Below are 14600 nucleotides of genomic sequence, written 5' to 3' on the forward strand. Positions count from 1 at the left end.
TTCTTGTACAATTATAGGCGTGTACTACTCTATTGATATGTCTTTTCCATTTGACTTTGTCTAAGGGATTAAGGATTCCCAGCATATTTAATAATGTGCGATTGAACCTCTCAGGTTGAGGATTACCTTGTGGATGATACAGGGTTGTCCTAGACTTTTCAATTCCACAAGTGGCACACAGTTCTTTAATAAGCCTACTTTCAAAATCCCGCCCCTGGTCACAATGTAGCCTATTGGGTAAACCATAATGAATGAAGAACCTGTCCCATAGGGTATTGGCCACAGTCGAAGCTTTCTGGTTAGGTGTCACGTAAGCTTGTGCATAGCGAGTAAAGTGATCAGTCACAATAAGTATATTACACTTTTTTCCAGGTTCAACTTCTAAGGACAGGTAATCTATACATACGAGATCCATGGGGCCATTACTTTGGATTGTGACTAATGGGGCGGTTTTCATAGGTAATCATTTCCTTACTATGCAATTTCCACAATTCTTGCAGTATTCCTCTATCTCCACTTTCATATTAGGCCAGTAAAACCTGTCGGTTATCAACCCCATGGTTTTATCAATTCCTAGATGTCCATGATCATCATGTAAGGCTTTCAACACTTGGGCTTGATACTTCTGTGGGAGTACAAGTTGGGGTTTCCTTCTTCCATTTACATGTCGTTGGTTCCGGTATAGAATTCCTTTATTGAATAGCAGATTCTTCACTTGTCTTTCCAGCAGTTTAATATCCCTAGCCCATTCCTGGGGTTTGGATACAGTTACGTTTCCATTCATCTTAGATATTATATATCCTATACAGGGGTCGTGCTCTTGATCCTTTTGAAATTGGCGAGGCCGGACTTTGGATATTCCTTCAAGTTCGATGTTACTAATCCAGCAGTAAGATAAAGGTATAGCCTGTCCAGTAGCTCCCATGCTGCTGAGTAATTCCAGCGTGTCCATACCATTCACTGTACTGCTTACATTGTGACACATCTCTTTTATTTCTCCGGCCGGCACTTCTATCCATTCTTCTTCAGTATCAGTTGGTCAATTAGGTATCCTTGACAAGGAGTCAGCATCAGTGTTGGTACTACCCAGTCGATATTTGATCTTTAAATCATACAATGTTAGAGCAGACAGCCAGCGGTGCCCAGTGGCATCTAACCTTGCGGTAGTCTGGATATAAGTAAGGGGGTTGTTATCTGTATGGACTTCACAATAGGCGCCATACAAATAATCATGAAACTTCTCAACTATGCACCATTTCAGGGCCAAAAACTCCAACTTATGAGTCGGATATCTTTTTTCACTTTTTGATAACCCCCTACTTACAAATGCTATTGGTCTCAATTTGTTTTGATGCAGTTGATATAGTACCCCCCCTATACTTTCTTGAGAAGCATCTGTATGTAGCGTATATGGTAGTTTAGGGTTAGCATATGCAAAAACAGGAGCATTTGTCAAACATTCTTTTAATTCTTCAAAAGCTCTTTCGCATTGAGGACTCCATCTTTTTCCGAATGGCTCGCTTAGTCTAAAGTAACCCTCAGAGGCTAATTCCGGCTTCTTCTGTGACAGGTTTTTCTTTTTCCAAACTGGTGGATATCCTTTAATAAGGTCAGTCAATGGCTTAGCGATTCTTGTATACCCCGGGAAAAATTTCCGGTAATACCCGCAAAACCCTAAGAATGATCGCAGATCTTTCAATTTAGCGGGACGGGCCATTTATTTACTACTTCTACTTTGGCTGGATCAGTGGCTACCCCCTCACGGCTGACAATGTGTCCTAAATATTTTACGGAGGACTGACACAAGTGACATTTGTCCAAAGACAATTTCAACCCCCCTTCAATCAGCCGGTCTATCACTCTAAGCAAGCGGATATTGTGTTCTTCCATGGTACTTCCAAAGACTATTATATCATCTAGGTATACTATTACCTCTAAGTAATTCATATCCCCGACTACCTTGTCCATAGTTCGTTGAAATGTTGCTGGAGCTCCTCTAATTCCCTACGGCATCATCAAGAATTCATAAAACCCTAAGGGGCAGATGAACGCGGTTTTCTCCCTATCGCTAGGGCACATGGGAATTTGGTAGAAACCACTTCTCAAGTCCAGAACCGAAAACCAGATACTGCCTTGAAGGCAGTCTAAAGCCTCATCAATCTTGGGAACAGTGTATTGGTCATGTACAGTCCGTTGATTCAAAGTTCTGTAATCCACACACATACGAATTTTCCCAGTTTTTTTTCTAGCAATAACAATAGGCGAGGCGTATGGACTTCTGGATTCGATAATGACTTGATTTTCTAATAGCCCTTTTAAATGTGTCCTCACGTCATCAAAGTCGGCTGGAGCAATTCTACGGGACCGCTCACGGAAAGGGTTATCATTGGTTATTTGATGTAATGCTCAAAATCCCTTAGCTTTCCCTAAGTCCCATTCTTCTGCTGAGAAAGCTTGGTCTCTCTTCAATAGTTCCCGTATTAAAGCATCCTTTTCAGGCCCAGAGATATCGCTTCCCTTAAAACACAAGTCATAGCGCTTTCCACAAACAGATGAAACATTTATTAGCATTTCAACATTCTCTTCAGCACTCTCTGATTTTATCATGAGTCTGAGTTTGAATAACAAATGTATTACTACTGCCCTTATTATCTTCCTCCCTACACCAATCGGTCAAGGATTGGTATAATTTGGTATTCGTCCCTACAATAATGGGGAGATTTTCTCTGCCTTCAGGGATTTCAGGGCATATTAATGCAACAAATGGGACTTGATTAATCTCATTAGCCCCATCTCTCTCAAATTCCAGGGTAACATTGACATAACCCAAATAGGGGTACCTCTCTACGCTGAGTCCCCATATGACCAGTCCAGATAATGACTGTATCTTCACATCAGGTGTATTTGTTCGATACCATGACTCAAAAATGATAGACACTTGCGAACCACTGTCTAAAAGAACTTTACAATTTTTTCCATTTATTTTAGCTACTCTCATGGGGATGGGTCCTAAAAGACCCTCTGGGATGTCTTCGTTCCACCATGAGCTCCCCATGGCACATCTACCAATTTCTAGGGGGCCGGTGAGGGGATGACCACTGACCTCCCCCTCTCGTTTCCCTGATCAGTTCCTTCTCGGTTAGTATCATCCCTGATGTTATCATCATCATTACTACTCCTATTCTGATTGCATTCAATCGCCCTGTGGCCATATCGTCCACATTTGAAACATCCTCTAGTGTTCCTATATCCTCGTCCTATTCCTCTAATCGCATTGCCTCGTTGGGAGACATTAACACTTTGAGTAGTAATGAATCGATCAATTTTTTTATTTTGCACTTCCATTAGTTTTAAAATCTTTTCCTCAAATAGGTTAGGTTTAGATTCTATAGTAGGAACCACCACTTTTACCTTTTTTATGGTTCGTTCTCTCATCTCAATCAGAGTCTCTTCCTGCTTTATCTCTTTCATTAGATCATTAAAACTAGGAGGAATTAGACGAGTCTCAGAACACCGTAATTTCTGTGCTACAGGGTCTGCAGTCATTGCATCTCTCAATAGCTGTTTCATCCTGCTAGCATCTACCTCTGTTTTCTGCAGTCCTCCTTTATCTACTATTTTATACAACAATCTGTCTAATCTGTATAAAAAATTGCTTAATTTTTCTCCTGAATCCTGGAAAGTGTGATGCATCCTCGAGACTAAATCCCCTACATCCTCAAGAGTTCTGTAAGCATAGTCGAGAGCTTCAAAATAGGTTTCAAGGGTTGCATTCAGGTTACTCCGCCGGGCAGCTTGTATTACACCCATCGCAGGTCCCCGTAAACTCTCTACCACTCGTTGCCTTTTTATGTGGTCCGGACATTGCCACTCCTCCGTTTGTTGTTTAGCCGCCTCCTTCCAGGAATCATAGGTTTCCTCACCCTGAGGTATTGGCTGGATTCCAGAAAAAATGCGTAATCTCCTATAGCTCCCTTCGTAATGCCACCTCTCAAGCTGAGTGACGACACGATCCATTATGGACTCGAACTGGCCCCCTAATCGGTCTTCACTATTCTTGAAGGTGGAATCACTCCCTCCTTTCTTTCCATCTTTGGATTTTGGAGAACTACCCACTTCATCCGTTGAAGACATTTCGGGGTTGTGAGCACTGGGAGAATCATCATTTCCTCTGCCACTCGGACTTTGACTTGGCCAAAGAATATCCCATTTTCTTCCTGAGTCTTCATCTGCTATTATTCTACTGGGAATTAAACTAGCATCTAGGTCTTTTCCCGTTTCTATAAGTATAGCACAGACGTCTCCCAGCTCTCCTCTCCACTTATCCACTATGTAAGGTTCATACACGCCATACAAAGTCCTGACCTTGGATGATATATCACTGTCAGAAAATTCCCAAAAACTTCCTTTTATACCGAAACACCTTTGGGGATTTTTTCCTTTCTGTTGACACCACAGATACAAGTCCTCTCTTGTAACGCAATCCATATCTCTATCCACGTTATTATATACTAGTCTTTCCAAACTAAGCGCTAACCTGGGATCTCAGCAGTGCCTCCAGTTGTAACCACCCCTTTATCCTTGTCGGTAGCCGCTAACACCAGATGGTTATTATTATTAGTATGATGTGCCTCCACCTGAGCTAATAGTATTTTAGGCTTGCTCAGGTAAGCCTAAACTACCCTAGCCTTTCTTAGCCTTTCAGAATGAGAATGTTGTGAGCAGAGATTTATATTGTTTTTGCTAAGGCAGTATAATAAGTTTTCGTTATAAAGTAAATGCCTTCCTCTTCTTTTCCAGGTCATCCACGTCCAGCCGAACCCATCGACGGTAAGTATAATATTATGGTTCTGTTACATAGGTTCAACACAAGAAGGGCTTTATTAATACCTACATCCGTATAATCAGTATAAGGTATAATGAGATAGACATACAGTATATGCTATTTCCTATACAAGAATCTTTGCATTCAATACAAAAAAACAAATTATCAAGAGACCAAAAAATGTAAATCTTGTGTAATAGTTGCTAATACCTGAATACCCGGGTATTCTATGAATATTTTACTTCTAACTCGAGCAACTCTTCTAACTGCAGTGTAGATACGTTGGGGCCCTTTGTTACGTCACTACTAGAGAGAGTCAGATTAAGTCCAGATGTATCCAAGAATATATTTTATATATATATATATATCCTGTAGATTCAATGTTCACTGTGCTCCCTTTGTAGTTTAATCAGCATAAGCGATTGCATTTCCTTTTTTTCATAAGTCAGGAAACCTTTCGTTACACTGTAACTGCTACTATTACTCTGAGTCAATAGGTTGTATCCACTCTTGCTCTTACTATAAATAGCTACTCTCTTGATCAATTTCAATATAATAAACTCCAGCTGGGTTTACCTTAGTTATTGGATCAGATGCAGTAGAGAATGTCAGATGGCTGCTATACAGTTCAACTGCTGGCAACTTCACTCCCCCAGCCTCTTACTGAGCAGAAATACTTAGTGGTCAAGAGTACCTAGAAAACCTATTGCAAAAAAAACAGCTTTACAATCTCCTAACTGTGCTGTGCAGTTATCCTCCTGTTGTCACTCACTGGCGCAGGCTGTGTCAAAGATGCTGAAAGCGCAGATACCCTCCGGCTGTCGCGAGCGCTTCTGGTTGTATTATACTACTATCCGAGCTCTCTCACTATAACTGGTGCTAGCCTGTCACTTGATTATGGGGTCTGTGCAGTTTGCGGTACTCACAAGTACAGCGTAGGCAGCGGTATTGTAGCTCCCGGCTCAGGAGGTTGCGTCGTCCTTGCTCCCAGCTCCGGAGGACCTCGGCTGCCCAACGGTAAAACGGAGACCTTGGCTGCCCAACGGTACAGCTCCTCCCTGGAGACTCGCCTCGCTCCTCCCTGGCGTCTCCTCCCTTAAGGCTGGCAGCTTACACTGGTTGGTCTATGCCGCCACTGACAGCTGCTGCTTTGCGGCTCCGCCTCCACTCCTTAGCTCCTGGGTTAGCTCTGGTCAGAAACCGTGATGCCCACTTCTGTTCTTCAGCCGCCTCCTTTCTCTGGCAATAGCGCTCTCCCCTCTTCAGGCATCCGTCAACCGCTCCAACTGAACAGCCTCTCCCCTCGCTCAACTCCGGCAGCCCTATTTCTACCCTCCTCCAGGAACTGCTCGTAGTACTCCCGTGAGCGTAGGTAGGGCCCTTGTGAGTCTATATTTCTAGATCCTTCTACCACTTGTGCACATATATATACTTATACTGCATATACACATTACACACTACAATACTATTACTATTGATCATCATGAATATACATACATTCACATGCAGTTCAAATAGTGCCTATATCATATTATATACATATTCAGTCCAGTCCATATATGGGTTACAAATAAATAATAATAATACAATATTTTCTGGTAACTTTACTCAGATGTTCATCTTACTTTGATTTTTATTGCTTCCTCATGATACTACACACCAGTGACGTGCAGTGAGGTCTTTGGCTGGGGAGGCATTTTATATATATATATATATATATATATATATATATATAAATAATCCCATCAGATCTCAGTCCATTTTTGCACCTCCCTGCAGCCCATCGGGATCCGGCCTCTGGGTCGACAGTAACTAGGTCGACACTATCTAGGTTGACCACTATTGGTCGACAGTAACTAGGTTGACAGGGTTTCTAGGTCGACAGGGTCTCTAGGATGACATGTTCTAGGTCGACAGGTCAAAAGGTCGACATGAGTTTTTCACGATTTTTATCTTTTCTTAATCTTTTCATACTTAACGATCCACGTGGATTACAATTGGGAACGGTAACCTGTGCCGAGCACAGTGGTAGCGGAGCGAGGCACATTGCCCGGAGGGGACACGGTGCACTAATTGGGGTTCCCGGTCACTCTACGAAGAAAACAACACAAACCCCCCCATAAAAAACTCATGTTGACCTTTTGACCTGTGGACCTAGAACACGTCGACCTAGAGACCCTGTCAACCTAGCATCCCTGTCGACCTAGTTACTGTCGACCAGTAGTGGTCGACCTAGACACTGTCAACATAGTTACTATCTACCTGCCATACTACACCCTAGCCCATTGTAGGCGTGCGCAGCTAATTTTATTAGAGGGTGCACTGACAGAGAGGCGTGTCTAGCACCACCCCGGGACATGTCTTGCACTGTTTTACATTCTCTCAGTAAAATCAAATGGCTTAATCTAATTTGTCCCTATTTCCTAATATTACAAGTAGATATAAAACACCCCAGAGAAATAAAATGAAACATAATGGTGTGACCTCCGGCTGGTACGGACTGTCTGCTACTGCATAACCCTGAGTGCTAGCTGCCACTACAACCTATCGCTGCTTGCACTTTTCCAACCTATTCCTGACCCAATGGTGGAACTAGTGAGTGATGGCCTACGTGCATATGCATTCCCCTCCCCCTGCCCCCCAATCACCCCTTGCACCCCCCAGCACCTACACCCTGATTTTGAGTGGGTCATTCTGAAAATATGGGAAATTTAGGGGGCTGAACATTCGAGTTTTAATATATAATATATGGTTTTAAAATGTACACATGTGCCATCAAAGCCACATTGGCCTCTTTATATGCCATCAGACCTCTCCTCTGCAGGACATCAGCATTTGTCACACGTGTCCCCATGCTCACCAGCTACTGACAGTAGTGCCCCTTATTCACATTATGCCACACAGTATGAGATGAAATTCACATTACACCACACAGTATGAGCCACAACTCACATCAAGCCACACAGTATGAGCCAAAATTCACATTACCCCACACAGTATGAGCCGAAATTCACATTATGCCACACAGTATGAGCCAAAATTCACATTACGCCACACAGTATGAGCCGAAATTCACATTATGCTACACAGTATGAGCCGAAATTCACATTATGCCACGTAGTATGAGCTGAAATTCACATTACACCACACAGTATGAGCCACAACTCACATTAAGCCACACAGTATGAGCTGAAATTCACATTATGCCACACAGTATGAGCTGAAATTCACATAACACCACACAGTATGAGCCACAACTCACATTAAGCCACACAGTATGAGCCAAAATTCACATTACACCACACAGTATGAGCCAAAATTCACATTACACCACACAGTATGAGCCAAAATTCACATTAAGCCACACAGTATGAGCCAAATTCACATTAAGCCACACAGTATGAGCCAAAATTCACATTAAGCCACACAGTATGAAACAAAATGCATATTATACCACACAGTATGAGCCGAAATTCACATTACATCACACAGTATGAGACAAAATTAATATTATACTACACAGTATGAGCCAAAATTCACATTAAGCCACACAGTATGAGCTAAAGTTCACATTATGCCACACAGTATGAGCCGAAATTTACATTACACCACACAGTATGAGCTCAAATTTACATTACGCCACATAGTATGAGCCAAAATTCACATTATGCCACATAGTATTATCCGAAATTCACCTTAAGCTACACAGTATGAGCCGAAATTCACATTATACCACACAGTATGAGCCAAAATTCACATTATACCACACAGTATGAGCCGGAACTCACATTACGCCACACAGTATGAGCTGAAATTCACATTACACCACACAGTATGAGCCGAAATTCACCTTAAGCCACACAGTATGAGCCGGAATTCACATTATACCACACAGTATGAGATGAAATTCACATTATACCACACAGTATGAGCCGGAATTCAGATTACGCCACACAGTATGAGGCAAAATTCACATTATGCCACACAGTATGAGCTGATATTCACATTATGGCACATAGTATGCGCCGAAATTCATATTATATCACACAGTATGAGCCGAAATTCACATTACTACACACAGTATGAGCCGAAATTCAAACTACCCCACACAGTATGAGCTGAAATTCACATTATGCCACATAGTATTATCCGAAATTCACCTTAAGCTACACAGTATGAGCCGAAATTCACATTATACCACACAGTATGAGCCAAAATTCACATTATACCACACAGTATGAGCCGGAACTCACATTACGCCACACAGTATGAGCTGAAATTCACATTTCACCACACAGTATGAGCCGAAATTCACCTTAAGCCACACAGTATGAGCCGGAATTCACATTATACCACACAGTATGAGCCGGAATTCAGATTACGCCACACAGTATGAGGCAAAATTCACATTATGCCACACAGTATGAGCTGATATTCACATTACGGCACATAGTATGCGCCGAAATTCATATTATATCACACAGTGTGAGCCGAAATTCACATTACTACACACAGTATGAGCCGAAATTCACACTACCCCACACAGTATGAGCTGAAATTCACATTATGCCACACAGTAAGAGCCAACATTTACATTACGCCACACAGTATGAGACGAAATTTACATTACACCAAACAGTATGAGCTCAAATTTACATTACACCACACAGTATGAGCTCAAATTTACATTATGCCACACAGTATGAGCCGAAATTCACACTACGCCACACAGTATGATCCAAAATTCACATTATACCACACAGTATAAGTTCCCCCTTGCGTGTCCAAATCATCTCTTCCCTGTGTTGCCTCTCAGCAATACTATCTCCCCCCCATCCCCGTGTCATCTCTCAGCACAACATCATCTCACAACTGTGTCTATCTGCTATGCAATCATGTTACGCCTGTCTCTCTCATCCCCCCTTCATTCACTCTGTGTCAAAAAGCCCCCCCACTTCAGTCTGTGTCTCCCCCCCACCCCTTCTTTCTATGTTTATCTGCCCCCCCTTCTGCCCCCCCTTCTATGTCTCTCTGTGTGTGTTTCCTCTCCCCTTTCTGTCTCTGTCTCTTCTTTAGCCGCCCTCACCTTCTGAGAGCCAGGAGCCGGTGGACGATGAGGCCAGCACAATGGTGGGTGGGCAGTGCGGGTGCGGCTTCAGGGTGGCAGGAGGTGCAGGTACAATGCTCTGGGCGGAAGGTCACTGATGGTCAGGGCCATTTGGACTGCACATCACACTACAGTGATGAAATGGAAAATAAACAGGAGCTTCCGTCAGCAAGGGCTGCTGGGAGCTGTAGTTTATTTTCTGTTTCATTACTGTAATGCCACTGCCGGCTCCTACTGAGATTAAAATCATGTCACGGGGTCCCCTCGCACTCACTCAGCTCTGATCGGCTGATTTGGCCGCATAGCGGGCTGTAAGTCCGCTATTAGTATGGGCACCCTCCCGTGTGCACACCAGTGCAGCCCATCCAGCTGCCCCCCCCTCTCACCTGAGATTATGCTGCTGACTGGTAAGGTGGAGGAGGAGGAACTAGAGGGGAGAGTGCTGGGCCACCGCCGCCGCATACACTCCAGTTCCAGGCTTCCCGGGGCAACCGCTGCTGTAATAACCCGGGACGGCTCCAACAGTAACTGCCGGGTCCCGCCGCCGCTTCCCCCACCACCTATGGGTGATTGGACCAGCGGATCCAGCAATGGATCCTCTGTCCAATCACAGCTGTCTCGTTGACAGGGTCATGCCTGAAAGCCCATTCCAGGCTGTCAGCGAGGCACTTGTATAAGTGCCGCTTTCCCCTCTCTTTCTAATGGGCTTTTACAGCCCAGTGCTTGGCCCCGCCCCCCACTTTGTCCCCGTTCCCACTGTGTATGGGAGGCACTTGCTATCAAACTAATTTCATAGACTAAAAGTATAAGAATAATATTAAGAAGATACATACAGTATGACACAGAATATGTGTCTTATGTATCTTCTTTGTATTATTTTAATCATTAATGACAGGGGAGGCACTGCCACTCCTGACTGCACGTCCCGGCTACACACAGTGTTCATCTTAATTGCTGTATCACCACTACATTACTCTAGACAGGTACCATCTCTGTTGGTTTTTCACTAGAGATGAGCGCCGGAAATTTTTCGGGTTTTGTGTTTTGGTTTTGGGTTCGGTTCCGCGGCCGTGTTTTGGGTTCGACCGCGTTTTGGCAAAACCTCACCGAATTTTTTTTGTCGGATTCGGGTGTGTTTTGGATTCGGGTGTTTTTTTCCAAAAAACCTAAAAAACAGCTTAAATCATAGAATTTGGCGGTCATTTTGATCCCAAAGTATTATTAACCTCAAAAACCATAATTTCCACTCATTTTCAGTCTATTCTGAATACCTCACACCTCACAATATTATTTTTAGTCCTAAAATTTGCACCGAGGTCGCTGTGTGAGTAAGATAAGCGACCCTAGTGGCCGACACAAACACCGGGCCCATCTAGGAGTGGCACTGCAGTGTCACGCAGGATGGCCCTTCCAAAAAACCCTCCCCAAACAGCACATGACGCAAAGAAAAAAAGAGGCGCAATGAGGTAGCTGTGTGAGTAAGATTAGCGACCCTAGTGGCCGACACAAACACCGGGCCCATCTAGGAGTGGCACTGCAGTGTCACGCAGGATGTCCCTTCCAAAAAACCCTCCCCAAACAGCACATGACGCAAAGAAAAAAAGAGGCGCAATGAGGTAGCTGTGTGAGTAAGATAAGCGACCCTAGTGGCCGACACAAACACCGGGCCCATCTAGGAGTGTCACTGCAGTGTCACGCAGGATGTCCCTTCCAAAAAACCCTCCCCAAACAGCACATGACGCAAAGAAAAAAAGAGGCGCAATGAGGTAGCTGTGTGAGTAAGATAAGCGACCCTAGTGGCCGACACAAACACCGGGCCCATCTAGGAGTGGCACTGCAGTGTCACGCAGGATGTCCCTTCCAAAAAACCCTCCCCAAACAGCACATGACGCAAAGAAAAAGAAAAGAAAAAAGAGGTGCAAGATGGAATTGTCCTTGGGCCCTCCCACCCACCCTTATGTTGTATAAACAAAACAGGACATGCACACTTTAACCAACCCATCATTTCAGTGACAGGGTCTGCCACACGACTGTGACTGATATGACGGGTTGGTTTGGACCCCCCCCAAAAAAGAAGCAATTAATCTCTCCTTGCACAAACTGGCTCTACAGAGGCAAGATGTCCACCTCATCATCACCCTCCGATATATCACCGTGTACATCCCCCTCCTCACAGATTATCAATTCGTCCCCACTGGAATCCACCATCTCAGCTCCCTGTGTACTTTGTGGAGGCAATTGCTGCTGGTCAATGTCTCCGCGGAGGAATTGATTATAATTCATTTTAATGAACATCATCTTCTCCACATTTTCTGGATGTAACCTCGTACGCCGATTGCTGACAAGGTGAGCGGCGGCACTAAACACTCTTTCGGAGTACACACTTGTGGGAGGGCAACTTAGGTAGAATAAAGCCAGTTTGTGCAAGGGCCTCCAAATTGCCTCTTTTTCCTGCCAGTATAAGTACGGACTGTGTGACGTGCCTACTTGGATGCGGTCACTCATATAATCCTCCACCATTCTATCAATGTTGAGAGAATCATATGCAGTGACAGTAGACGACATGTCCGTAATCGTTGTCAGGTCCTTCAGTCCGGACCAGATGTCAGCATCAGCAGTCGCTCCAGACTGCCCTGCATCACCGCCAGCGGGTGGGCTCGGAATTCTGAGCCTTTTCCTCGCACCCCCAGTTGCGGGAGAATGTGAAGGAGGAGATGTTGACAGGTCGCGTTCCGCTTGACTTGACAATTTTGTCACCAGCAGGTCTTTCAACCCCAGCAGACTTGTGTCTGCCGGAAAGAGAGATCCAAGGTAGGCTTTAAATCTAGGATCGAGCACGGTGGCCAAAATGTAGTGCTCTGATTTCAACAGATTGACCACCCGTGAATCCTTGTTAAGCGAATTAAGGGCTCCATCCACAAGTCCCACATGCCTAGCGGAATCGCTCCGTGTTAGCTCCTCCTTCAATGTCTCCAGCTTCTTCTGCAAAAGCCTGATGAGGGGAATGACCTGACTCAAGCTGGCAGTGTCTGAACTGACTTCACGTGTGGCAAGTTCAAAGGGCATCAGAACCTTGCACAACGTTGAAATCATTCTCCACTGCGCTTGAGACAGGTGCATTCCACCTACTATATCGTGCTCAATTGTATAGGCTTGAATGGCCTTTTGCTGCTCCTCCAACCTCTGAAGCATATAGAGGGTTGAATTCCACCTCGTTACCACTTCTTGCTTCAGATGATGGCAGGGCAGGTTCAGTAGTTTTTGGTGGTGCTCCAGTCTTCTGTACGTGGTGCCTGTACGCCGAAAGTGTCCCGCAATTCTTCTGGCCACCGACAGCATCTCTTGCACGCCCCTGTCGTTTTTTAAAAAATTCTGCACCACCAAATTCAAGGTATGTGCAAAACATGGGACGTGCTGGAATTTGCCCATATTTAATGCACACACAATATTGCTGGCGTTGTCCGATGCCACAAATCCACAGGAGAGTCCAATTGGGGTAAGCCATTCCGCGATGATCTTCCTCAGTTGCCGTAAGAGGTTTTCAGCTGTGTGCGTATTCTGGAAAGCGGTGATACAAAGCGTAGCCTGCCTAGGAAAGAGTTGGCGTTTGCGAGATGCTGCTACTGGTGCCGCCGCTGCTGTTCTTGCGGCGGGAGTCCATACATCTACCCAGTGGGCTGTCACAGTCATATAGTCCTGACCCTGCCCTGCTCCACTTGTCCACATGTCCGTGGTTAAGTGGACATTGGGTACAACTGCATTTTTTAGGACACTGGTGAGTCTTTTTCTGACGTCCGTGTACATTCTCGGTATCGCCTGCCTAGAGAAGTGGAACCTAGATGGTATTTGGTAACGGGGGCACACTGCCTCAATAAATTGTCTAGTTCCCTGTGAACTAACGGCGGATACCGGACGCACATCTAACACCAACATAGTTGTCAAGGCCTCAGTTATCCGCTTTGCAGCAGGATGACTGCTGTGATATTTCATCTTCCTCGCAAAGGACTGTTGAACAGTCAATTGCTTACTGGAAGTAGTACAAGTGGGCTTACGACTTCCCCTCTGGGATGACCATCGACTCCCAGCAGCAACAACAGCAGCGCCAGCAGCAGTAGGCGTTACACGCAAGGATGCATCGGAGGAATCCCAGGCAGGAGAGGACTCGTCAGAATTGCCAGTGACATTGCCTGCAGGACTATTGGCATTCCTGGGGAAGGAGGAAATTGACACTGAGGGAGTTGGTGGGGTGGTTTGCGTGAGCTTGGTTACAAGAGGAAGGGATTTACTGGTCAGTGGACTGCTTCCGCTGTCACCCAAAGTTTTTGAACTTGTCACTGACTTATTATGAATGCGCTGCAGGTGACGTATAAGGGAGGATGTTCCGAGGTGGTTAACGTCCTTACCCCTACTTATTACAGCTTGACAAAGGGAACACACGGCTTGACACCTGTTGTCCGCATTTCTGGTGAAATACTTCCACACCGAAGAGCTGATTTTTTTGGTATTTTCACCAGGCATGTCAACGGCCATATTCCTACCACGGACAACAGGTGTCTTCCCGGGTGCCTGACTTAAACAAACCACCTCACCATCAGAATCCTCCTGGTCAATTTCCTCCCCAGCGCCAGCAACACCCATATCCTCCTCATCCTGGTGTACTTCAACACT

At 44.8% G+C, this 14600-nt stretch overlaps 1 long non-coding RNA gene across 1 annotated transcript in view; it reads left to right on the plus strand.

The window, feature by feature from the left end:
* The window catches only part of LOC134956899 (uncharacterized), an 86657-nt gene that overhangs the window by 33281 nt on the left and 38776 nt on the right, over positions 1–14600 (plus strand). Inside the window, exon 3 of the long non-coding RNA XR_010186274.1 lies at positions 4801–4830. This is a non-coding gene — a long non-coding RNA (uncharacterized LOC134956899). The remainder of the gene's footprint in view (positions 1–4800; positions 4831–14600) is intronic.

Source organism: Pseudophryne corroboree, chromosome 9, assembly GCF_028390025.1.
Source record: "Pseudophryne corroboree isolate aPseCor3 chromosome 9, aPseCor3.hap2, whole genome shotgun sequence".
NCBI lineage: Eukaryota > Metazoa > Chordata > Amphibia > Anura > Myobatrachidae > Pseudophryne > Pseudophryne corroboree.